Raw genomic sequence first — 23,730 nt, forward strand, 5'->3', positions numbered from 1 at the left:
CAATCTTCTGATCCGTAGTCAGACACGTTATCCATTGCGCCACTGGCCCTATGTAGACTTATGCATCCTTTTGTCCTTAAGTGGGCTAGAAAGTGTGTGTGTGTGTGTGTGTGTGTGAAGGCACAAGGAAACCCATCTGACCTCCTGGAAGTCTGTTCTGTGAGGTTTTCCCAAGTTTTACAAAGGACTTTAGGAGAAGGAAGCACCTAAAAGCTAGGCGAAATGGTCCTAGATCCAAGGAAATCTTTTAGATCAGGCTCAGTTTCTTAAATAGTTTGCATTAACATAATCAGTTCCAGGTCTGTGTGGGGCTGAGTTTGAGAACTCCTTAGTAAGTAGGCGTTTACAACAATAAGGGGTTTAATATTACAACACAGGCGAACATTCAGACACATTATCATAAGCTCACCTTGTCCAGGGACCCAAGCATGCTGCCTTTCCACTCTCAGAGCCCTTCACCTAACCTACTGTGCAGCTGTTTCACCTTTAATATCACTGTTCCACAGGCAGCGTGACGTCACAATGCTCCTTGTCTGTAGCCCGAACCAGGAGCCTTTGCAAACCTGGTATAATCTACATACTTACGGTGTGTTTAGTCTTGGACCACAAATGCAGTGAAGAATAAAGGATTGCTACTCTTCATACATTTTTGACCATTGGCTCAGATTTGAATGCGTACTGGCCATCTGAGCATCTCTGCCAGGCCACCCTATGTCTAGAGACTGTAGATTTAGAGAGTTTATAAACATTGTCAGTTCATCAATAAAGTGTGCTCGCTTCGGCAGCACATATACTAAAATTGGAACGATACAGAGAAGATTAGCATGGCCCCTGCGCAAGGATGACACGCAAATTCGTGAAGCGTTCCATATTTTTAACAGCTTTTAGGAGAGAAATCTTTTTTGTTTTCAAGACTAATTGAAAAAATAAAGCAGGTCCCAGTGCTGTCCCCGTGATATGTATTTTTCAATTAGTCTCTCCTCAACATTTTTAATGTATTTGCTTTGCAGTAAAGAAGGTGCGCTCTATGTTCAGCTGCATTTAGCAAGGAAGCCTGCAGGACTTCTGGGACTTTTCTTTCTCTTTTTTAGCCTCACTGTCATTATTCTTCACCACCCCCAAATCTATACTGCTGCAGTGTTGTGTTGCTTCGTGGGAAGCAGGACAAAGAGAAGGGCAGGGCCTATGCAAATGAAGGCCTCAGGGATGTCTGGGAGTGCCTTTTTAGCAGTATTGTTAAAGTCCACCTTGCAACTGGATTGGTCGGGTAAGCTGAAAAACACCATGCCAGATTGGGCACCAGGTCTCTAGGCGCTTGGAGGACATATTGGGTCTACATCCCTCAGTTTCTGAGGTCCAAGAAATGTTCACCCTCTACCCTAATAGAGAGATCTTGGCCGATCGTGGCCAATTGTGGCTGAGAGGGGAAGAAGGTAGCAGTGCAAAATGCTTATGGTCCTTCTCTAATAATGGACCAACTTTCTCTCTCTCCTTACCTGCGGTTCTGCCTGGCTACTGGGGCTACCAGTTGTAAGCCTGCAGCCCACAGGGAGTTGGTTTGTTCCTCTCACACATGTAAATGGGTAAGCATTCAAGTGCACACACCTGCCTACGTCCACAGACCCTCGCACACACACACTTTTGTCAACAAGCTTTTTCGCAATTAAGAGTATCAGGGACCCATGTTGAAATACAAAAGCAGCACACCACGTGACGGCCATCACATAGAGTCCAGCAGCAAATGGGAAACGTTTAACTAGCTGTGGTCCTATTACTTGCGCTCTACCGTGGAACAACTGCTGGATGAGTCCTGCTGGAGAATATTGAACCTACAACAAGTCTGAGGTAAATAAGAATTCCACAGGAATATAATCAAACAGGGACCTACAACCCTTCCGAGCCAGATAGGAGTCGAACCTACAATCTTCTGATCCGTAGTCAGACGCGTTATCCATTGCGCCACTGGCCCTATGTAGACTTATGCATCCTTTTGTCCTTAAGTGGGCTAGAAAGTGTGTGTGTGTGTGTGTGTGTGTGAAGGCACAAGGAAACCCATCTGACCTCCTGGAAGTCTGTTCTGTGAGGTTTTCCCAAGTTTTACAAAGGACTTTAGGAGAAGGAAGCACCTAAAAGCTAGGCGAAATGGTCCTAGATCCAAGGAAATCTTTTAGATCAGGCTCAGTTTCTTAAATAGTTTGCATTAACATAATCAGTTCCAGGTCTGTGTGGGGCTGAGCTTGAGAACTCCTTAGTAAGTAGGCGTTTACAACAATAAGGGGTTTAATATTACAACACAGGCGAACATTCAGACACATTATCATAAGCTCACCTTGTCCAGGGACCCAAGCATGCTGCCTTTCCACTCTGAGAGCCCTTCACCTAACCTACTGTGCAGCTGTTTCACCTTTAATATCACTGTTCCACAGGCAGCGTGACGTCACAATGCTCCTTGTCTGTAGCCCGAACCAGGAGCCTTTGCAAACCTGGTATAATCTACATACTTACGGTGTGTTTAGTCTTGGACCACAAATGCAGTGAAGAATAATGGATTGCTACTCTTCATACATTTTTGACCAGTGGCTCAGATTTGAATGCGTACTGGCCATCTGAGCATCTCTGCCAGGCCACCCTATGTCTAGAGACTGTAGATTTAGAGAGTTTATAAACATTGTCAGTTCATCAATAAAGTGTGCTCGCTTCGGCAGCACATATACTAAAATTGGAACGATACAGAGAAGATTAGCATGGCCCCTGCGCAAGGATGACACGCAAATTCGTGAAGCGTTCCATATTTTTAACAGCTTTTAGGAGAGAAATCTTTTTTGTTTTCAAGACTAATTGAAAAAATAAAGCAGGTCCCAGTGCTGTCCCCGTGATATGTATTTTTCAATTAGTCTCTCCTCAACATTTTTAATGTATTTGCTTTGCAGTAAAGAAGGTGCGCTCTATGTTCAGCTGCATTTAGCAAGGAAGCCTGCAGGACTTCTGGGACTTTTCTTTCTCTTTTTTAGCCTCACTGTCATTATTCTTCACCACCCCCAAATCTATACTGCTGCAGTGTTGTGTTGCTTCGTGGGAAGCAGGACAAAGAGAAGGGCAGGGCCTATGCAAATGAAGGCCTCAGGGATGTCTGGGAGTGCCTTTTTAGCAGTATTGTTAAAGTCCACCTTGCAACCGGATTGGTCGGGTAAGCTGAAAAACACCATGCCAGATTGGGCACCAGGTCTCTAGGCGCTTGGAGGACATATTGGGTCTACATCCCTCAGTTTCTGAGGTCCAAGAAATGTTCACCCTCTACCCTAATAGAGTGGTCTTGGCCGATCGTGGCTGAGAGGGGAAGAAGGTAGCAGTGCAAGATGCTTATGGGCCTTCTCTAATAATGGACCAACTTTCTCTCTCTCTCCTTACCTGTGGTTCTGCCTGGCTACTGGGGCTACCAGTTGTAAGCCTGCAGCCCACAGGGAGTTGGTTTGTTCCTCTCACACATGTAAATGGGTAAGCATTCAAGTGCACACACCTGCCTACGTCCACAGACCCTCGCGCACACACACTTTTGTCAACAAGCTTTTTCGCAATTAAGAGTATCAGGGACCCATGTTGAAATACAAAAGCAGCACACCACGTGACGGCCATCACATAGAGTCCAGCAGCAAATGGGAAACGTTTAACTAGCTGTGGTCCTATTACTTGCGCTCTACCGTGGAACAACTGCTGGATGAGTCCTGCTGGAGAATATTGAACCTACAACAAGTCTGAGGTAAATAAGAATTCCACAGGAATATAATCAAACAGGGACCTACAACCCTTCCGAGCCAGATAGGAGTCGAACCTACAATCTTCTGATCCGTAGTCAGACGCGTTATCCATTGCGCCACTGGCCCTATGTAGACTTATGCATCCTTTTGTCCTTAAGTGGGCTAGAAAGTGTGTGTGTGTGTGTGTGTGTGTGAAGGCACAAGGAAACCCATCTGACCTCCTGGAAGTCTGTTCTGTGAGGTTTTCCCAAGTTTTACAAAGGACTTTAGGAGAAGGAAGCACCTAAAAGCTAGGCGAAATGGTCCTAGATCCAAGGAAATCTTTTAGATCAGGCTCAGTTTCTTAAATAGTTTGCATTAACATAATCAGTTCCAGGTCTGTATGGGGCTGAGCTTGAGAACTCCTTAGTAAGTAGGCGTTTACAACAATAAGGGGTTTAATATTACAACACAGGCGAACATTCAGACACATTATCATAAGCTCACCTTGTCCAGGGACCCAAGCATGCTGCCTTTCCACTCTCAGAGCCCTTCACCTAACCTACTGTGCAGCTGTTTCACCTTTAATATCACTGTTCCACAGGCAGCGTGACATCACAATGCTCCTTGTCTGTAGCCTGAACCAGGAGCCTTTGCAAACCTGGTATAATCTACATACTTACGGTGTATTTAGTCTTGGACCACAAATGCAGTGAAGAATAATGGATTGCTACTCTTCATACATTTTTGACCATTGGCTCAGATTTGAATGCGTACTGGCCATCTGAGCATCTCTGCCAGGCCACCCTATGTCTAGAGACTGTAGATTTAGAGAGTTTATAAACATTGTCAGTTCATCAATAAAGTGTGCTCGCTTCGGCAGCACATATACTAAAATTGGAACGATACAGAGAAGATTAGCATGGCCCCTGCGCAAGGATGACACGCAAATTCGTGAAGCGTTCCATATTTTTAACAGCTTTTAGGAGAGAAATCTTTTTTGTTTTCAAGACTAATTGAAAAAATAAAGCAGGTCCCAGTGCTGTCCCCGTGATATGTATTTTTCAATTAGTCTCTCCTCAACATTTTTAATGTATTTGCTTTGCAGTAAAGAAGGTGCGCTCTATGTTCAGCTGCATTTAGCAAGGAAGCCTGCAGGACTTCTGGGACTTTTCTTTCTCTTTTTTAGCCTCACTGTCATTATTCTTCACCACCCCCAAATCTATACTGCTGCAGTGTTGTGTTGCTTCGTGGGAAGCAGGACAAAGAGAAGGGCAGGGCCTATGCAAATGAAGGCCTCAGGGATGTCTGGGAGTGCCTTTTTAGCAGTATTGTTAAAGTCCACCTTGCAACCGGATTGGTCGGGTAAGCTGAAAAACACCATGCCAGATTGGGCACCAGGTCTCTAGGCGCTTGGAGGACATATTGGGTCTACATCCCTCAGTTTCTGAGGTCCAAGAAATGTTCACCCTCTACCCTAATAGAGAGGTCTTGGCCGATCGTGGTCGAGAGGGGAAGAAGGTAGCAGTGCAAGATGCTTATGGTCCTTCTCTAATAATGGACCAACTTTCTCTCTCTCCTTACCTGTGGTTCTGCCTGGCTACTGGGGCTACCAGTTGTAAGCCTGCAGCCCACAGTGAGTTGGTTTGTTCCTCTCACACATGTAAATGGGTAAGCATTCAAGTGCACACACCTGCCTACGTCCACAGACCCTCGCGCACACACACTTTTGTCAACAAGCTTTTTCGCAATTAAGAGTATCAGGGACCCATGTTGAAATACAAAAGCAGCACACCACGTGACGGCCATCACATAGAGTCCAGCAGCAAATGGGAAACGTTTAACTAGCTATGGTCCTATTACTTGCGCTCTACCGTGGAACAACTGCTGGATGAGTCCTGCTGGAGAATATTGAACCTACAACAAGTCTGAGGTAAATAAGAATTCCACAGAAATATAATCAAACAGGGACCTACAACCCTTCCGAGCCAGATAGGAGTCGAACCTACAATCTTCTGATCCGTAGTCAGACGCGTTATCCATTGCGCCACTGGCCCTATGTAGACTTATGCATCCTTTTGTCCTTAAGTGGGCTAGAAAGTGTGTGTGTGTGTGTGTGTGTGTGTGAAGGCACAAGGAAACCCATCTGACCTCCTGGAAGTCTGTTCTGTGAGGTTTTCCCAAGTTTTACAAAGGACTTTAGGAGAAGGAAGCACCTAAAAGCTAGGCGAAATGGTCCTAGATCCAAGGAAATCTTTTAGATCAGGCTCAGTTTCTTAAATAGTTTGCATTAACATAATCAGTTCCAGGTCTGTGTGGGGCTGAGTTTGAGAACTCCTTAGTAAGTAGGCGTTTACAACAATAAGGGGTTTAATATTACAACACAGGCGAACATTCAGACACATTATCATAAGCTCACCTTGTCCAGGGACCCAAGCATGCTGCCTTTCCACTCTCAGAGCCCTTCACCTAACCTACTGTGCAGCTGTTTCACCTTTAATATCACTGTTCCACAGGCAGCGTGACGTCACAATGCTCCTTGTCTGTAGCCCGCACCAGGAGCCTTTGCAAACCTGGTATAATCTACATACTTACGGTGTGTTTAGTCTTGGACCACAAATGCAGTGAAGAATAAAGGATTGCTACTCTTCATACATTTTTGACCATTGGCTCAGATTTGAATGCGTACTGGCCATCTGAGCATCTCTGCCAGGCCACCCTATGTCTAGAGACTGTAGATTTAGAGAGTTTATAAACATTGTCAGTTCATCAATAAAGTGTGCTCGCTTCGGCAGCACATATACTAAAATTGGAACGATACAGAGAAGATTAGCATGGCCCCTGCGCAAGGATGACACGCAAATTCGTGAAGCGTTCCATATTTTTAACAGCTTTTAGGAGAGAAATCTTTTTTGTTTTCAAGACTAATTGAAAAAATAAAGCAGGTCCCAGTGCTTTCCCCGTGATATGTATTTTTCAATTAGTCTCTCCTCAACATTTTTAATGTATTTGCTTTGCAGTAAAGAAGGTGCGCTCTATGTTCAGCTGCATTTAGCAAGGAAGCCTGCAGGACTTCTGGGACTTTTCTTTCTCTTTTTTAGCCTCACTGTCATTATTCTTCACCACCCCCAAATCTATACTGCTGCAGTGTTGTGTTGCTTCGTGGGAAGCAGGACAAAGAGAAGGGCAGGGCCTATGCAAATGAAGGCCTCAGGGATGTCTGGGAGTGCCTTTTTAGCAGTATTGTTAAAGTCCACCTTGCAACCGGATTGGTCGGGTAAGCTGAAAAACACCATGCCAGATTGGGCACCAGGTCTCTAGGCGCTTGGAGGACATATTGGGTCTACATCCCTCAGTTTCTGAGGTCCAAGAAATGTTCACCCTCTACCCTAATAGAGAGGTCTTGGCCGATCGTGGCTGAGAGGGGAAGAAGGTAGCAGTGCAAGATGCTTATGGGCCTTCTCTAATAATGGACCAACTTTCTCTCTCCTTACCTGTGGTTCTGCCTGGCTACTGGGGCTACCAGTTGTAAGCCTGCAGCCCACAGGGAGTTGGTTTGTTCCTCTCACACATGTAAATGGGTAAGCATTCAAGTGCACACACCTGCCTACGTCCACAGACCCTCGCGCACACACACTTTTGTCAACAAGCTTTTTCGCAATTAAGAGTATCAGGGACCCATGTTGAAATACAAAAGCAGCACACCACGTGACGGCCATCACATAGAGTCCAGCAGCAAATGGGAAACGTTTAACTAGCTGTGGTCCTATTACTTGCGCTCTACCGTGGAACAACTGCTGGATGAGTCCTGCTGGAGAATATTGAACCTACAACAAGTCTGAGGTAAATAAGAATTCCACAGGAATATAATCAAACAGGGACCTACAACCCTTCCGAGCCAGATAGGAGTCGAACCTACAATCTTCTGATCCGTAGTCAGACACGTTATCCATTGCGCCACTGGCCCTATGTAGACTTATGCATCCTTTTGTCCTTAAGTGGGCTAGAAAGTGTGTGTGTGTGTGTGTGTGTGTGTGAAGGCACAAGGAAACCCATCTGACCTCCTGGAAGTCTGTTCTGTGAGGTTTTCCCAAGTTTTACAAAGGACTTTAGGAGAAGGAAGCACCTAAAAGCTAGGCGAAATGGTCCTAGATCCAAGGAAATCTTTTAGATCACGCTCAGTTTCTTAAATAGTTTGCATTAACATAATCAGTTCCAGGTCTGTGTGGGGCTGAGTTTGAGAACTCCTTAGTAAGTAGGCGTTTACAACAATAAGGGGTTTAATATTACAACACAGGCGAACATTCAGACACATTATCATAAGCTCACCTTGTCCAGGGACCCAAGCATGCTGCCTTTCCACTCTCAGAGCCCTTCACCTAACCTACTGTGCAGCTGTTTCACCTTTAATATCACTGTTCCACAGGCAGCGTGACGTCACAATGCTCCTTGTCTGTAGCCCGAACCAGGAGCCTTTGCAAACCTGGTATAATCTACATACTTACGGTGTGTTTAGTCTTGGACCACAAATGCAGTGAAGAATAAAGGATTGCTACTCTTCATACATTTTTGACCATTGGCTCAGATTTGAATGCGTACTGGCCATCTGAGCATCTCTGCCAGGCCACCCTATGTCTAGAGACTGTAGATTTAGAGAGTTTATAAACATTGTCAGTTCATCAATAAAGTGTGCTCGCTTCGGCAGCACATATACTAAAATTGGAACGATACAGAGAAGATTAGCATGGCCCCTGCGCAAGGATGACACGCAAATTCGTGAAGCGTTCCATATTTTTAACAGCTTTTAGGAGAGAAATCTTTTTTGTTTTCAAGACTAATTGAAAAAATAAAGCAGGTCCCAGTGCTGTCCCCGTGATATGTATTTTTCAATTAGTCTCTCCTCAACATTTTTAATGTATTTGCTTTGCAGTAAAGAAGGTGCGCTCTATGTTCAGCTGCATTTAGCAAGGAAGCCTGCAGGACTTCTGGGACTTTTCTTTCTCTTTTTTAGCCTCACTGTCATTATTCTTCACCACCCCCAAATCTATACTGCTGCAGTGTTGTGTTGCTTCGTGGGAAGCAGGACAAAGAGAAGGGCAGGGCCTATGCAAATGAAGGCCTCAGGGATGTCTGGGAGTGCCTTTTTAGCAGTATTGTTAAAGTCCACCTTGCAACTGGATTGGTCGGGTAAGCTGAAAAACACCATGCCAGATTGGGCACCAGGTCTCTAGGCGCTTGGAGGACATATTGGGTCTACATCCCTCAGTTTCTGAGGTCCAAGAAATGTTCACCCTCTACCCTAATAGAGAGGTCTTGGCCGATCGTGGTCGAGAGGGGAAGAAGGTAGCAGTGCAAGATGCTTATGGTCCTTCTCTAATAATGGACCAACTTTCTCTCTCTCCTTACCTGTGGTTCTGCCTGGCTACTGGGGCTACCAGTTGTAAGCCTGCAGCCCACAGTGAGTTGGTTTGTTCCTCTCACACATGTAAATGGGTAAGCATTCAAGTGCACACACCTGCCTACGTCCACAGACCCTCGCGCACACACACTTTTGTCAACAAGCGTTTTCGCAATTAAGAGTATCAGGGACCCATGTTGAAATACAAAAGCAGCACACCACGTGACGGCCATCACATAGAGTCCAGCAGCAAATGGGAAACGTTTAACTAGCTGTGGTCCTATTACTTGCGCTCTACCGTGGAACAACTGCTGGATGAGTCCTGCTGGAGAATATTGAACCTACAACAAGTCTGAGGTAAATAAGAATTCCACAGAAATATAATCAAACAGGGACCTACAACCCTTCCGAGCCAGATAGGAGTCGAACCTACAATCTTCTGATCCGTAGTCAGACGCGTTATCCATTGCGCCACTGGCCCTATGTAGACTTATGCATCCTTTTGTCCTTAAGTGGGCTAGAAAGTGTGTGTGTGTGTGTGTGTGTGTGTGAAGGCACAAGGAAACCCATCTGACCTCCTGGAAGTCTGTTCTGTGAGGTTTTCCCAAGTTTTACAAAGGACTTTAGGAGAAGGAAGCACCTAAAAGCTAGGCGAAATGGTCCTAGATCCAAGGAAATCTTTTAGATCAGGCTCAGTTTCTTAAATAGTTTGCATTAACATAATCAGTTCCAGGTCTGTGTGGGGCTGAGTTTGAGAACTCCTTAGTAAGTAGGCGTTTACAACAATAAGGGGTTTAATATTACAACACAGGCGAACATTCAGACACATTATCATAAGCTCACCTTGTCCAGGGACCCAAGCATGCTGCCTTTCCACTCTCAGAGCCCTTCACCTAACCTACTGTGCAGCTGTTTCACCTTTAATATCACTGTTCCACAGGCAGCGTGACGTCACAATGCTCCTTGTCTGTAGCCCGAACCAGGAGCCTTTGCAAACCTGGTATAATCTACATACTTACGGTGTGTTTAGTCTTGGACCACAAATGCAGTGAAGAATAAAGGATTGCTACTCTTCATACATTTTTGACCATTGGCTCAGATTTGAATGCGTACTGGCCATCTGAGCATCTCTGCCAGGCCACCCTATGTCTAGAGACTGTAGATTTAGAGAGTTTATAAACATTGTCAGTTCATCAATAAAGTGTGCTCGCTTCGGCAGCACATATACTAAAATTGGAACGATACAGAGAAGATTAGCATGGCCCCTGCGCAAGGATGACACGCAAATTCGTGAAGCGTTCCATTTTTTTAACAGCTTTTAGGAGAGAAATCTTTTTTGTTTTCAAGACTAATTGAAAAAATAAAGCAGGTCCCAGTGCTTTCCCCGTGATATGTATTTTTCAATTAGTCTTTCCTCAACATTTTTAATGTATTTGCTTTGCAGTAAAGAAGGTGCGCTCTATGTTCAGCTGCATTTAGCAAGGAAGCCTGCAGGACTTCTGGGACTTTTCTTTCTCTTTTTTAGCCTCACTGTCATTATTCTTCACCACCCCCAAATCTATACTGCTGCAGTGTTGTGTTGCTTCGTGGGAAGCAGGACAAAGAGAAGGGCAGGGCCTATGCAAATGAAGGCCTCAGGGATGTCTGGGAGTGCCTTTTTAGCAGTATTGTTAAAGTCCACCTTGCAACCGGATTGGTCGGGTAAGCTGAAAAACACCATGCCAGATTGGGCACCAGGTCTCTAGGCGCTTGGAGGACATATTGGGTCTACATCCCTCAGTTTCTGAGGTCCAAGAAATGTTCACCCTCTACCCTAATAGAGAGGTCTTGGCCGATCGTGGCTGAGAGGGGAAGAAGGTAGCAGTGCAAGATGCTTATGGGCCTTCTCTAATAATGGACCAACTTTCTCTCTCCTTACCTGTGGTTCTGCCTGGCTACTGGGGCTACCAGTTGTAAGCCTGCAGCCCACAGGGAGTTGGTTTGTTCCTCTCACACATGTAAATGGGTAAGCATTCAAGTGCACACACCTGCCTACGTCCACAGACCCTCGCGCACACACACTTTTGTCAACAAGCTTTTTCGCAATTAAGAGTATCAGGGACCCATGTTGAAATACAAAAGCAGCACACCACGTGACGGCCATCACATAGAGTCCAGCAGCAAATGGGAAACGTTTAACTAGCTGTGGTCCTATTACTTGCGCTCTACCGTGGAACAACTGCTGGATGAGTCCTGCTGGAGAATATTGAACCTACAACAAGTCTGAGGTAAATAAGAATTCCACAGGAATATAATCAAACAGGGACCTACAACCCTTCCGAGCCAGATAGGAGTCGAACCTACAATCTTCTGATCCGTAGTCAGACACGTTATCCATTGCGCCACTGGCCCTATGTAGACTTATGCATCCTTTTGTCCTTAAGTGGGCTAGAAAGTGTGTGTGTGTGTGTGTGTGTGTGAAGGCACAAGGAAACCCATCTGACCTCCTGGAAGTCTGTTCTGTGAGGTTTTCCCAAGTTTTACAAAGGACTTTAGGAGAAGGAAGCACCTAAAAGCTAGGCGAAATGGTCCTAGATCCAAGGAAATCTTTTAGATCAGGCTCAGTTTCTTAAATAGTTTGCATTAACATAATCAGTTCCAGGTCTGTGTGGGGCTGAGTTTGAGAACTCCTTAGTAAGTAGGCGTTTACAACAATAAGGGGTTTAATATTACAACACAGGCGAACATTCAGACACATTATCATAAGCTCACCTTGTCCAGGGACCCAAGCATGCTGCCTTTCCACTCTCAGAGCCCTTCACCTAACCTACTGTGCAGCTGTTTCACCTTTAATATCACTGTTCCACAGGCAGCGTGACGTCACAATGCTCCTTGTCTGTAGCCCGAACCAGGAGCCTTTGCAAACCTGGTATAATCTACATACTTACGGTGTGTTTAGTCTTGGACCACAAATGCAGTGAAGAATAAAGGATTGCTACTCTTCATACATTTTTGACCATTGGCTCAGATTTGAATGCGTACTGGCCATCTGAGCATCTCTGCCAGGCCACCCTATGTCTAGAGACTGTAGATTTAGAGAGTTTATAAACATTGTCAGTTCATCAATAAAGTGTGCTCGCTTCGGCAGCACATATACTAAAATTGGAACGATACAGAGAAGATTAGCATGGCCCCTGCGCAAGGATGACACGCAAATTCGTGAAGCGTTCCATATTTTTAACAGCTTTTAGGAGAGAAATCTTTTTTGTTTTCAAGACTAATTGAAAAAATAAAGCAGGTCCCAGTGCTGTCCCCGTGATATGTATTTTTCAATTAGTCTCTCCTCAACATTTTTAATGTATTTGCTTTGCAGTAAAGAAGGTGCGCTCTATGTTCAGCTGCATTTAGCAAGGAAGCCTGCAGGACTTCTGGGACTTTTCTTTCTCTTTTTTAGCCTCACTGTCATTATTCTTCACCACCCCCAAATCTATACTGCTGCAGTGTTGTGTTGCTTCGTGGGAAGCAGGACAAAGAGAAGGGCAGGGCCTATGCAAATGAAGGCCTCAGGGATGTCTGGGAGTGCCTTTTTAGCAGTATTGTTAAAGTCCACCTTGCAACTGGATTGGTCGGGTAAGCTGAAAAACACCATGCCAGATTGGGCACCAGGTCTCTAGGCGCTTGGAGGACATATTGGGTCTACATCCCTCAGTTTCTGAGGTCCAAGAAATGTTCACCCTCTACCCTAATAGAGAGATCTTGGCCGATCGTGGCCAATTGTGGCTGAGAGGGGAAGAAGGTAGCAGTGCAAAATGCTTATGGTCCTTCTCTAATAATGGACCAACTTTCTCTCTCTCCTTACCTGCGGTTCTGCCTGGCTACTGGGGCTACCAGTTGTAAGCCTGCAGCCCACAGGGAGTTGGTTTGTTCCTCTCACACATGTAAATGGGTAAGCATTCAAGTGCACACACCTGCCTACGTCCACAGACCCTCGCACACACACACTTTTGTCAACAAGCTTTTTCGCAATTAAGAGTATCAGGGACCCATGTTGAAATACAAAAGCAGCACACCACGTGACGGCCATCACATAGAGTCCAGCAGCAAATGGGAAACGTTTAACTAGCTGTGGTCCTATTACTTGCGCTCTACCGTGGAACAACTGCTGGATGAGTCCTGCTGGAGAATATTGAACCTACAACAAGTCTGAGGTAAATAAGAATTCCACAGGAATATAATCAAACAGGGACCTACAACCCTTCCGTGCCAGATAGGAGTCGAACCTACAATCTTCTGATCCGTAGTCAGACGCGTTATCCATTGCGCCACTGGCCCTATGTAGACTTATGCATCCTTTTGTCCTTAAGTGGGCTAGAAAGTGTGTGTGTGTGTGTGTGTGTGTGAAGGCACAAGGAAACCCATCTGACCTCCTGGAAGTCTGTTCTGTGAGGTTTTCCCAAGTTTTACAAAGGACTTTAGGAGAAGGAAGCACCTAAAAGCTAGGCGAAATGGTCCTAGATCCAAGGAAATCTTTTAGATCAGGCTCAGTTTCTTAAATAGTTTGCATTAACATAATCAGTTCCAGGTCTGTGTGGGGCTGAGCTTGAGAACTCCTTAGTAAGTAGGCGTTTACAACAATAAGGGGTTTAATATTACAACACAGGCGAACATTCAGACACATTATCATAAGCTCACCTTGTCCAGGGACCCAAGCATGCTGCCTTTCCACTCTGAGAGCCCTTCACCTAACCTACTGTGCAGCTGTTTCACCTTTAATATCACTGTTCCACAGGCAGCGTGACGTCACAATGCTCCTTGTCTGTAGCCCGAACCAGGAGCCTTTGCAAACCTGGTATAATCTACATACTTACGGTGTGTTTAGTCTTGGACCACAAATGCAGTGAAGAATAATGGATTGCTACTCTTCATACATTTTTGACCATTGGCTCAGATTTGAATGCGTACTGGCCATCTGAGCATCTCTGCCAGGCCACCCTATGTCTAGAGACTGTAGATTTAGAGAGTTTATAAACATTGTCAGTTCATCAATAAAGTGTGCTCGCTTCGGCAGCACATATACTAAAATTGGAACGATACAGAGAAGATTAGCATGGCCCCTGTGCAAGGATGACACGCAAATTCGTGAAGCGTTCCATATTTTTAACAGCTTTTAGGAGAGAAATCTTTTTTGTTTTCAAGACTAATTGAAAAAATAAAGCAGGTCCCAGTGCTGTCCCCGTGATATGTATTTTTCAATTAGTCTCTCCTCAACATTTTTAATGTATTTGCTTTGCAGTAAAGAAGGTGCGCTCTATGTTCAGCTGCATTTAGCAAGGAAGCCTGCAGGACTTCTGGGACTTTTCTTTCTCTTTTTTAGCCTCACTGTCATTATTCTTCACCACCGCCAAATCTATACTGCTGCAGTGTTGTGTTGCTTCGTGGGAAGCAGGACAAAGAGAAGGGCAGGGCCTATGCAAATGAAGGCCTCAGGGATGTCTGGGAGTGCCTTTTTAGCAGTATTGTTAAAGTCCACCTTGCAACCGGATTGGTCGGGTAAGCTGAAAAACACCATGCCAGATTGGGCACCAGGTCTCTAGGCGCTTGGAGGACATATTGGGTCTACATCCCTCAGTTTCTGAGGTCCAAGAAATGTTCACCCTCTACCCTAATAGAGTGGTCTTGGCCGATCGTGGCTGAGAGGGGAAGAAGGTAGCAGTGCAAGATGCTTATGGGCCTTCTCTAATAATGGACCAACTTTCTCTCTCTCTCCTTACCTGTGGTTCTGCCTGGCTACTGGGGCTACCAGTTGTAAGCCTGCAGCCCACAGGGAGTTGGTTTGTTCCTCTCACACATGTAAATGGGTAAGCATTCAAGTGCACACACCTGCCTACGTCCACAGACCCTCGCGCACACACACTTTTGTCAACAAGCTTTTTCGCAATTAAGAGTATCAGGGACCCATGTTGAAATACAAAAGCAGCACACCACGTGACGGCCATCACATAGAGTCCAGCAGCAAATGGGAAACGTTTAACTAGCTGTGGTCCTATTACTTGCGCTCTACCGTGGAACAACTGCTGGATGAGTCCTGCTGGAGAATATTGAACCTACAACAAGTCTGAGGTAAATAAGAATTCCACAGGAATATAATCAAACAGGGACCTACAACCCTTCCGAGCCAGATAGGAGTCGAACCTACAATCTTCTGATCCGTAGTCAGACGCGTTATCCATTGCGCCACTGGCCCTATGTAGACTTATGCATCCTTTTGTCCTTAAGTGGGCTAGAAAGTGTGTGTGTGTGTGTGTGTGTGTGAAGGCACAAGGAAACCCATCTGACCTCCTGGAAGTCTGTTCTGTGAGGTTTTCCCAAGTTTTACAAAGGACTTTAGGAGAAGGAAGCACCTAAAAGCTAGGCGAAATGGTCCTAGATCCAAGGAAATCTTTTAGATCAGGCTCAGTTTCTTAAATAGTTTGCATTAACATAATCAGTTCCAGGTCTGTATGGGGCTGAGCTTGAGAACTCCTTAGTAAGTAGGCGTTTACAACAATAAGGGGTTTAATATTACAACACAGGCGAACATTCAGACACATTATCATAAGCTCACCTTGTCCAGGGACCCAAGCATGCTGCCTTTCCACTCTCAGAGCCCTTCACCTAACCTACTGTGCAGCTGTTTCACCTTTAATATCACTGTTCCACAGGCAGCGTGACGTCACAATGCTCCTTGTCTGTAGCCTGAACCAGGAGCCTTTGCAAACCTGGTATAATCTACATACTTACGGTGTATTTAGTCTTGGACCACAAATGCAGTGAAGAATAATGGATTGCTACTCTTCATACATTTTTGACCATTGGCTCAGATTTGAATGCGTACTGGCCATCTGAGCATCTCTGCCAGGCCACCCTATGTCTAGAGACTGTAGATTTAGAGAGTTTATAAACATTGTCAGTTCATCAATAAAGTGTGCTCGCTTCGGCAGCACATATACTAAAATTGGAACGATACAGAGAAGATTAGCATGGCCCCTGCGCAAGGATGACACGCAAATTCGTGAAGCGTTCCATATTTTTAACAGCTTTTAGGAGAGAAATCTTTTTTGTTTTCAAGACTAATTGAAAAAATAAAGCAGGTCCCAGTGCTGTCCCCGTGATATGTATTTTTCAATTAGTCTCTCCTCAACATTTTTAATGTATTTGCTTTGCAGTAAAGAAGGTGCGCTCTATGTTCAGCTGCATTTAGCAAGGAAGCCTGCAGGACTTCTGGGACTTTTCTTTCTCTTTTTTAGCCTCACTGTCATTATTCTTCACCACCCCCAAATCTATACTGCTGCAGTGTTGTGTTGCTTCGTGGGAAGCAGGACAAAGAGAAGGGCAGGGCCTATGCAAATGAAGGCCTCAGGGATGTCTGGGAGTGCCTTTTTAGCAGTATTGTTAAAGTCCACCTTGCAACCGGATTGGTCGGGTAAGCTGAAAAACACCATGCCAGATTGGGCACCAGGTCTCTAGGCGCTTGGAGGACATATTGGGTCTACATCCCTCAGTTTCTGAGGTCCAAGAAATGTTCACCCTCTACCCTAATAGAGAGGTCTTGGCCGATCGTGGTCGAGAGGGGAAGAAGGTAGCAGTGCAAGATGCTTATGGTCCTTCTCTAATAATGGACCAACTTTCTCTCTCTCCTTACCTGTGGTTCTGCCTGGCTACTGGGGCTACCAGTTGTAAGCCTGCAGCCCACAGTGAGTTGGTTTGTTCCTCTCACACATGTAAATGGGTAAGCATTCAAGTGCACACACCTGCCTACGTCCACAGACCCTCGCGCACACACACTTTTGTCAACAAGCTTTTTCGCAATTAAGAGTATCAGGGACCCATGTTGAAATACAAAAGCAGCACACCACGTGACGGCCATCACATAGAGTCCAGCAGCAAATGGGAAACGTTTAACTAGCTGTGGTCCTATTACTTGCGCTCTACCGTGGAACAACTGCTGGATGAGTCCTGCTGGAGAATATTGAACCTACAACAAGTCTGAGGTAAATAAGAATTCCACAGAAATATAATCAAACAGGGACCTACAACCCTTCCGAGCCAGATAGGAGTCGAACCTACAATCTTCTGATCCGTAGTCAGACGCGTTATCCATTGCGCCACTGGCCCTATGTAGACTTATGCATCCTTTAGTCCTTAAGTGGGCTAGAAAGTGTGTGTGTGTGTGTGTGTGTGTGTGAAGGCACAAGGAAACCCATCTGACCTCCTGGAAGTCTGTTCTGTGAGGTTTTCCCAAGTTTTACAAAGGACTTTAGGAGAAGGAAGCACCTAAAAGCTAGGCGAAATGGTCCTAGATCCAAGGAAATCTTTTAGATCAGGCTCAGTTTCTTAAATAGTTTGCATTAACATAATCAGTTCCAGGTCTGTGTGGGGCTGAGTTTGAGAACTCCTTAGTAAGTAGGCGTTTACAACAATAAGGGGTTTAATATTACAACACAGGCGAACATTCAGACACATTATCATAAGCTCACCTTGTCCAGGGACCCAAGCATGCTGCCTTTCCACTCTCAGAGCCCTTCACCTAACCTACTGTGCAGCTGTTTCACCTTTAATATCACTGTTCCACAGGCAGCGTGACGTCACAATGCTCCTTGTCTGTAGCCCGCACCAGGAGCCTTTGCAAACCTGGTATAATCTACATACTTACGGTGTGTTTAGTCTTGGACCACAAATGCAGTGAAGAATAAAGGATTGCTACTCTTCATACATTTTTGACCATTGGCTCAGATTTGAATGCGTACTGGCCATCTGAGCATCTCTGCCAGGCCACCCTATGTCTAGAGACTGTAGATTTAGAGAGTTTATAAACATTGTCAGTTCATCAATAAAGTGTGCTCGCTTCGGCAGCACATATACTAAAATTGGAACGATACAGAGAAGATTAGCATGGCCCCTGCGCAAGGATGACACGCAAATTCGTGAAGCGTTCCATATTTTTAACAGCTTTTAGGAGAGAAATCTTTTTTGTTTTCAAGACTAATTGAAAAAATAAAGCAGGTCCCAGTGCTTTCCCCGTGATATGTATTTTTCAATTAGTCTCTCCTCAACATTTTTAATGTATTTGCTTTGCAGTAAAGAAGGTGCGCTCTATGTTCAGCTGCATTTAGCAAGGAAGCCTGCAGGACTTCTGGGACTTTTCTTTCTCTTTTTTAGCCTCACTGTCATTATTCTTCACCACCCCCAAATCTATACTGCTGCAGTGTTGTGTTGCTTCCTGGGAAGCAGGACAAAGAGAAGGGCAGGGCCTATGCAAATGAAGGCCTCAGGGATGTCTGGGAGTGCCTTTTTAGCAGTATTGTTAAAGTCCACCTTGCAACCGGATTGGTCGGGTAAGCTGAAAAACACCATGCCAGATTGGGCACCAGGTCTCTAGGCGCTTGGAGGACATATTGGGTCTACATCCCTCAGTTTCTGAGGTCCAAGAAATGTTCACCCTCTACCCTAATAGAGAGGTCTTGGCCGATCGTGGCTGAGAGGGGAAGAAGGTAGCAGTGCAAGATGCTTATGGGCCTTCTCTAATAATGGACCAACTTTCTCTCTCCTTACCTGTGGTTCTGCCTGGCTACTGGGGCTACCAGTTGTAAGCCTGCAGCCCACAGGGAGTTGGTTTGTTCCTCTCACACATGTAAATGGGTAAGCATTCAAGTGCACACACCTGCCTACGTCCACAGACCCTCGCGCACACACACTTTTGTCAACAAGCTTTTTCGCAATTAAGAGTATCAGGGACCCATGTTGAAATACAAAAGCAGCACACCACGTGACGGCCATCACATAGAGTCCAGCAGCAAATGGGAAACGTTTAACTAGCTGTGGTCCTATTACTTGCGCTCTACCGTGGAACAACTGCTGGATGAGTCCTGCTGGAGAATATTGAACCTACAACAAGTCTGAGGTAAATAAGAATTCCACAGGAATATAATCAAACAGGGACCTACAACCCTTCCGAGCCAGATAGGAGTCGAACCTACAATCTTCTGATCCGTAGTCAGACACGTTATCCATTGCGCCACTGGCCCTATGTAGACTTATGCATCCTTTTGTCCTTAAGTGGGCTAGAAAGTGTGTGTGTGTGTGTGTGTGTGTGAAGGCACAAGGAAACCCATCTGACCTCCTGGAAGTCTGTTCTGTGAGGTTTTCCCAAGTTTTACAAAGGACTTTAGGAGAAGGAAGCACCTAAAAGCTAGGCGAAATGGTCCTAGATCCAAGGAAATCTTTTAGATCAGGCTCAGTTTCTTAAATAGTTTGCATTAACATAATCAGTTCCAGGTCTGTGTGGGGCTGAGTTTGAGAACTCCTTAGTAAGTAGGCGTTTACAACAATAAGGGGTTTAATATTACAACACAGGCGAACATTCAGACACATTATCATAAGCTCACCTTGTCCAGGGACCCAAGCATGCTGCCTTTCCACTCTCAGAGCCCTTCACCTAACCTACTGTGCAGCTGTTTCACCTTTAATATCACTGTTCCACAGGCAGCGTGACGTCACAATGCTCCTTGTCTGTAGCCCGAACCAGGAGCCTTTGCAAACCTGGTATAATCTACATACTTACGGTGTGTTTAGTCTTGGACCACAAATGCAGTGAAGAATAAAGGATTGCTACTCTTCATACATTTTTGACCATTGGCTCAGATTTGAATGCGTACTGGCCATCTGAGCATCTCTGCCAGGCCACCCTATGTCTAGAGACTGTAGATTTAGAGAGTTTATAAACATTGTCAGTTCATCAATAAAGTGTGCTCGCTTCGGCAGCACATATACTAAAATTGGAACGATACAGAGAAGATTAGCATGGCCCCTGCGCAAGGATGACACGCAAATTCGTGAAGCGTTCCATATTTTTAACAGCTTTTAGGAGAGAAATCTTTTTTGTTTTCAAGACTAATTGAAAAAATAAAGCAGGTCCCAGTGCTGTCCCCGTGATATGTATTTTTCAATTAGTCTCTCCTCAACATTTTTAATGTATTTGCTTTGCAGTAAAGAAGGTGCGCTCTATGTTCAGCTGCATTTAGCAAGGAAGCCTGCAGGACTTCTGGGACTTTTCTTTCTCTTTTTTAGCCTCACTGTCATTATTCTTCACCACCCCCAAATCTATACTGCTGCAGTGTTGTGTTGCTTCGTGGGAAGCAGGACAAAGAGAAGGGCAGGGCCTATGCAAATGAAGGCCTCAGGGATGTCTGGGAGTGCCTTTTTAGCAGTATTGTTAAAGTCCACCTTGCAACTGGATTGGTCGGGTAAGCTGAAAAACACCATGCCAGATTGGGCACCAGGTCTCTAGGCGCTTGGAGGACATATTGGGTCTACATCCCTCAGTTTCTGAGGTCCAAGAAATGTTCACCCTCTACCCTAATAGAGAGATCTTGGCCGATCGTGGCCAATTGTGGCTGAGAGGGGAAGAAGGTAGCAGTGCAAAATGCTTATGGTCCTTCTCTAATAATGGACCAACTTTCTCTCTCTCCTTACCTGCGGTTCTGCCTGGCTACTGGGGCTACCAGTTGTAAGCCTGCAGCCCACAGGGAGTTGGTTTGTTCCTCTCACACATGTAAATGGGTAAGCATTCAAGTGCACACACCTGCCTACGTCCACAGACCCTCGCACACACACACTTTTGTCAACAAGCTTTTTCGCAATTAAGAGTATCAGGGACCCATGTTGAAATACAAAAGCAGCACACCACGTGACGGCCATCACATAGAGTCCAGCAGCAAATGGGAAACGTTTAACTAGCTGTGGTCCTATTACTTGCGCTCTACCGTGGAACAACTGCTGGATGAGTCCTGCTGGAGAATATTGAACCTACAACAAGTCTGAGGTAAATAAGAATTCCACAGGAATATAATCAAACAGGGACCTACAACCCTTCCGAGCCAGATAGGAGTCGAACCTACAATCTTCTGATCCGTAGTCAGACGCGTTATCCATTGCGCCACTGGCCCTATGTAGACTTATGCATCCTTTTGTCCTTAAGTGGGCTAGAAAGTGTGTGTGTGTGTGTGTGTGTGTGTGAAGGCACAAGGAAACCCATCTGACCTCCTGGAAGTCTGTTCTGTGAGGTTTTCCCAAGTTTTACAAAGGACTTTAGGAGAAGGAAGCACCTAAAAGCTAGGCGAAATGGTCCTAGATCCAAGGAAATCTTTTAGATCAGGCTCAGTTTCTTAAATAGTTTGCATTAACATAATCAGTTCCAGGTCTGTGTGGGGCTGAGCTTGAGAACTCCTTAGTAAGTAGGCATTTACAACAATAAGGGGTTTAATATTACAACACAGGCGAACATTCAGACACATTATCATAAGCTCACCTTGTCCAGGGACCCAAGCATGCTGCCTTTCCACACTGAGAGCCCTTCACCTAACCTACTGTGCAGCTGTTTCACCTTTAATATCACTGTTCCACAGGCAGCGTGACGTCACAATGCTCCTTGTCTGTAGCCCGAACCAGGAGCCTTTGCAAACCTGGTATAATCTACATACTTACGGTGTGTTTAGTCTTGGACCACAAATGCAGTGAAGAATAATGGATTGCTACTCTTCATACATTTTTGACCATTGGCTCAGATTTGAATGCGTACTGGCCATCTGAGCATCTCTGCCAGGCCACCCTATGTCTAGAGACTGTAGATTTAGAGAGTTTATAAACATTGTCAGTTCATCAATAAAGTGTGCTCGCTTCGGCAGCACATATACTAAAATTGGAACGATACAGAGAAGATTAGCATGGCCCCTGTGCAAGGATGACACGCAAATTCGTGAAGCGTTCCATATTTTTAACAGCTTTTAGGAGAGAAATCTTTTTTGTTTTCAAGACTAATTGAAAAAATAAAGCAGGTCCCAGTGCTGTCCCCGTGATATGTATTTTTCAATTAGTCTCTCCTCAACATTTTTAATGTATTTGCTTTGCAGTAAAGAAGGTGCGCTCTATGTTCAGCTGCATTTAGCAAGGAAGCCTGCAGGACTTCTGGGACTTTTCTTTCTCTTTTTTAGCCTCACTGTCATTATTCTTCACCACCCCCAAATCTATACTGCTGCAGTGTTGTGTTGCTTCGGGGGAGAGCAGGACAAAGAGAAGGGCAGGGCCTATGCAAATGAAGGCCTCAGGGATGTCTGGGAGTGCCTTTTTAGCAGTATTGTTAAAGTCCACCTTGCAACCGGATTGGTCGGGTAAGCTGAAAAACACCATGCCAGATTGGGCACCAGGTCTCTAGGCGCTTGGAGGACATATTGGGTCTACATCTTTCAGTTTCTGAGGTCCAAGAAATGTTCACCCTCTACCCTAATAAAGAGGTCTTGGCCGATCGTGGCTGAGAGGGGAAGAAGGTAGCAGTGCAAGATGCTTATGGGCCTTCTCTAATAATGGACCAACTTTCTCTCTCTCTCCTTACTTGTGGTTCTGCCTGGCTACTGGGGCTACCAGTTGTAAGCCTGCAGCCCACAGGGAGTTGGTTTGTTCCTCTCACACATGTAAATGGGTAAGCATTCAAGTGCACACACCTGCCTACGTCCACAGACCCTCGCGCACACACACTTTTGTCAACAAGCTTTTTCGCAATTAAGAGTATCAGGGACCAATGTTGAAATACAAAAGCAGCACACCACGTGACGGCCATCACATAGAGTCCAGCAGCAAATGGGAAACGTTTAACTAGCTGTGGTCCTATTACTTGCGCTCTACCGTGGAACAACTGCTGGATGAGTCCTGCTGGAGAATATTGAACCTACAACAAGTCTGAGGTAAATAAGAATTCCACAGGAATATAATCAAACAGGGACCTACAACCCTTCCGAGCCAGATAGGAGTCGAACCTACAATCTTCTGATCCGTAGTCAGACACGTTATCCATTGCGCCACTGGCCCTATGTAGACTTATGCATCCTTTTGTCCTTAAGTGGGCTAGAAAGTGTGTGTGTGTGTGTGTGTGTGTGAAGGCACAAGGAAACCCATCTGACCTCCTGGAAGTCTGTTCTGTGAGGTTTTCCCAAGTTTTACAAAGGACTTTAGGAGAAGGAAGCACCTAAAAGCTAGGCGAAATGGTCCTAGATCCAAGGAAATCTTTTAGATCAGGCTCAGTTTCTTAAATAGTTTGCATTAACATAATCAGTTCCAGGTCTGTGTGGGGCTGAGTTTGAGAACTCCTTAGTAAGTAGGCGTTTACAACAATAAGGGGTTTAATATTACAACACAGGCGAACATTCAGACACATTATCATAAGCTCACCTTGTCCAGGGACCCAAGCATGCTGCCTTTCCACTCTCAGAGCCCTTCACCTAACCTACTGTGCAGCTGTTTCACCTTTAATATCACTGTTCCACAGGCAGCGTGACGTCACAATGCTCCTTGTCTGTAGCCCGAACCAGGAGCCTTTGCAAACCTGGTATAATCTACATACTTACGGTGTGTTTAGTCTTGGACCACAAATGCAGTGAAGAATAAAGGATTGCTACTCTTCATACATTTTTGACCATTGGCTCAGATTTGAATGCGTACTGGCCATCTGAGCATCTCTGCCAGGCCACCCTATGTCTAGAGACTGTAGATTTAGAGAGTTTATAAACATTGTCAGTTCATCAATAAAGT

General features: G+C 45.2%; 19 non-coding genes across 19 annotated transcripts; 12 read left to right on the plus strand and 7 right to left on the minus strand.

Moving 5' to 3' along the window:
• The first annotated feature begins 769 nt into the window (after nucleotides 1-769).
• Nucleotides 770-876, plus strand: LOC147705258 (U6 spliceosomal RNA). Its single transcript, XR_015297996.1, has one exon. It is a non-coding gene; the product is annotated as a U6 spliceosomal RNA (small nuclear RNA).
• Nucleotides 877-1,896: 1,020 nt separating this feature from the next.
• TRNAR-ACG (transfer RNA arginine (anticodon ACG)) lies at nucleotides 1,897-1,969 on the minus strand. The gene has a single exon. It is a non-coding gene; the product is annotated as a tRNA-Arg (tRNA).
• A 720-nt stretch (nucleotides 1,970-2,689) lies between these two features.
• LOC147705260 (U6 spliceosomal RNA) lies at nucleotides 2,690-2,796 on the plus strand. Its single transcript, XR_015297997.1, has one exon. It is a non-coding gene; the product is annotated as a U6 spliceosomal RNA (small nuclear RNA).
• A 1,012-nt stretch (nucleotides 2,797-3,808) lies between these two features.
• On the minus strand, nucleotides 3,809-3,881 carry TRNAR-ACG (transfer RNA arginine (anticodon ACG)). Its single transcript has one exon. It is a non-coding gene; the product is annotated as a tRNA-Arg (tRNA).
• Nucleotides 3,882-4,601: 720 nt separating this feature from the next.
• LOC147705262 (U6 spliceosomal RNA) lies at nucleotides 4,602-4,708 on the plus strand. The gene has a single exon (XR_015297998.1). It is a non-coding gene; the product is annotated as a U6 spliceosomal RNA (small nuclear RNA).
• A 1,010-nt stretch (nucleotides 4,709-5,718) lies between these two features.
• TRNAR-ACG (transfer RNA arginine (anticodon ACG)) lies at nucleotides 5,719-5,791 on the minus strand. The gene has a single exon. It is a non-coding gene; the product is annotated as a tRNA-Arg (tRNA).
• Nucleotides 5,792-6,513: 722 nt separating this feature from the next.
• On the plus strand, nucleotides 6,514-6,620 carry LOC147705264 (U6 spliceosomal RNA). The gene has a single exon (XR_015297999.1). It is a non-coding gene; the product is annotated as a U6 spliceosomal RNA (small nuclear RNA).
• A 1,803-nt stretch (nucleotides 6,621-8,423) lies between these two features.
• On the plus strand, nucleotides 8,424-8,530 carry LOC147705265 (U6 spliceosomal RNA). The gene has a single exon (XR_015298001.1). It is a non-coding gene; the product is annotated as a U6 spliceosomal RNA (small nuclear RNA).
• Nucleotides 8,531-9,540: 1,010 nt separating this feature from the next.
• On the minus strand, nucleotides 9,541-9,613 carry TRNAR-ACG (transfer RNA arginine (anticodon ACG)). Its single transcript has one exon. It is a non-coding gene; the product is annotated as a tRNA-Arg (tRNA).
• Nucleotides 9,614-10,335: 722 nt separating this feature from the next.
• LOC147705267 (U6 spliceosomal RNA) lies at nucleotides 10,336-10,442 on the plus strand. Its single transcript, XR_015298273.1, has one exon. It is a non-coding gene; the product is annotated as a U6 spliceosomal RNA (small nuclear RNA).
• Nucleotides 10,443-12,243: 1,801 nt separating this feature from the next.
• On the plus strand, nucleotides 12,244-12,350 carry LOC147705268 (U6 spliceosomal RNA). Its single transcript, XR_015298002.1, has one exon. It is a non-coding gene; the product is annotated as a U6 spliceosomal RNA (small nuclear RNA).
• Nucleotides 12,351-14,163: 1,813 nt separating this feature from the next.
• LOC147705269 (U6 spliceosomal RNA) lies at nucleotides 14,164-14,270 on the plus strand. The gene has a single exon (XR_015298335.1). It is a non-coding gene; the product is annotated as a U6 spliceosomal RNA (small nuclear RNA).
• A 1,012-nt stretch (nucleotides 14,271-15,282) lies between these two features.
• Nucleotides 15,283-15,355, minus strand: TRNAR-ACG (transfer RNA arginine (anticodon ACG)). Its single transcript has one exon. It is a non-coding gene; the product is annotated as a tRNA-Arg (tRNA).
• Nucleotides 15,356-16,075: 720 nt separating this feature from the next.
• LOC147705271 (U6 spliceosomal RNA) lies at nucleotides 16,076-16,182 on the plus strand. Its single transcript, XR_015298003.1, has one exon. It is a non-coding gene; the product is annotated as a U6 spliceosomal RNA (small nuclear RNA).
• Nucleotides 16,183-17,192: 1,010 nt separating this feature from the next.
• TRNAR-ACG (transfer RNA arginine (anticodon ACG)) lies at nucleotides 17,193-17,265 on the minus strand. The gene has a single exon. It is a non-coding gene; the product is annotated as a tRNA-Arg (tRNA).
• A 722-nt stretch (nucleotides 17,266-17,987) lies between these two features.
• On the plus strand, nucleotides 17,988-18,094 carry LOC147705273 (U6 spliceosomal RNA). The gene has a single exon (XR_015298004.1). It is a non-coding gene; the product is annotated as a U6 spliceosomal RNA (small nuclear RNA).
• A 1,801-nt stretch (nucleotides 18,095-19,895) lies between these two features.
• Nucleotides 19,896-20,002, plus strand: LOC147705274 (U6 spliceosomal RNA). Its single transcript, XR_015298005.1, has one exon. It is a non-coding gene; the product is annotated as a U6 spliceosomal RNA (small nuclear RNA).
• A 1,020-nt stretch (nucleotides 20,003-21,022) lies between these two features.
• TRNAR-ACG (transfer RNA arginine (anticodon ACG)) lies at nucleotides 21,023-21,095 on the minus strand. The gene has a single exon. It is a non-coding gene; the product is annotated as a tRNA-Arg (tRNA).
• Nucleotides 21,096-21,817: 722 nt separating this feature from the next.
• Nucleotides 21,818-21,924, plus strand: LOC147705276 (U6 spliceosomal RNA). The gene has a single exon (XR_015298336.1). It is a non-coding gene; the product is annotated as a U6 spliceosomal RNA (small nuclear RNA).
• The last annotated feature ends 1,806 nt before the right edge of the window (nucleotides 21,925-23,730 follow it).

The sequence above is a fragment of the Lissotriton vulgaris genome, chromosome 7, assembly GCF_964263255.1.
Source record: "Lissotriton vulgaris chromosome 7, aLisVul1.2, whole genome shotgun sequence".
Lineage (NCBI taxonomy): Eukaryota > Metazoa > Chordata > Amphibia > Caudata > Salamandridae > Lissotriton > Lissotriton vulgaris.